Here is a 275-nt window from a genome sequence, read left to right on the forward strand (position 1 = left end):
ATATTGTTCTACTGCTGCTGCTGCTGTTGCTGCTGCTGCTGTTGCTGCTGCTGCTGCTGCTTGTGCTGTGGTGGTTTGCTGCAGCTGTTAATCTATGGAAGCCCTACATGACTCACACCTTTTGGCTGTACTGCCTCCTGGATGCGATGCTGGCCTCTAGCGTAGGAGCAGCAGCAGCAGCAGCAACACCAGCAGCAGCAGCAGCAGCAGCTGCAGCAGACGGAAACTCGAAGGGAGGGGGGCCCCCCAAGGCAACAGAAACCTCTTCATCACAT

General features: G+C 56.4%; 1 protein-coding gene across 1 annotated transcript in view; it reads left to right on the plus strand.

Moving 5' to 3' along the window:
* EMH_0030380 (uncharacterized protein) overlaps window positions 1-275 on the plus strand; it is a gene marked incomplete at both ends in the record, with an annotated part of 3,617 nt that overhangs the window by 2,915 nt on the left and 427 nt on the right. The gene's annotated exons all lie outside the window — the stretch shown is intronic.

This window comes from Eimeria mitis, genomic scaffold, assembly GCF_000499745.2.
Source record: "Eimeria mitis Houghton genomic scaffold, Emh_scaff1139, whole genome shotgun sequence".
Classification (NCBI taxonomy): Eukaryota; Apicomplexa; class Conoidasida; order Eucoccidiorida; family Eimeriidae; genus Eimeria; species Eimeria mitis.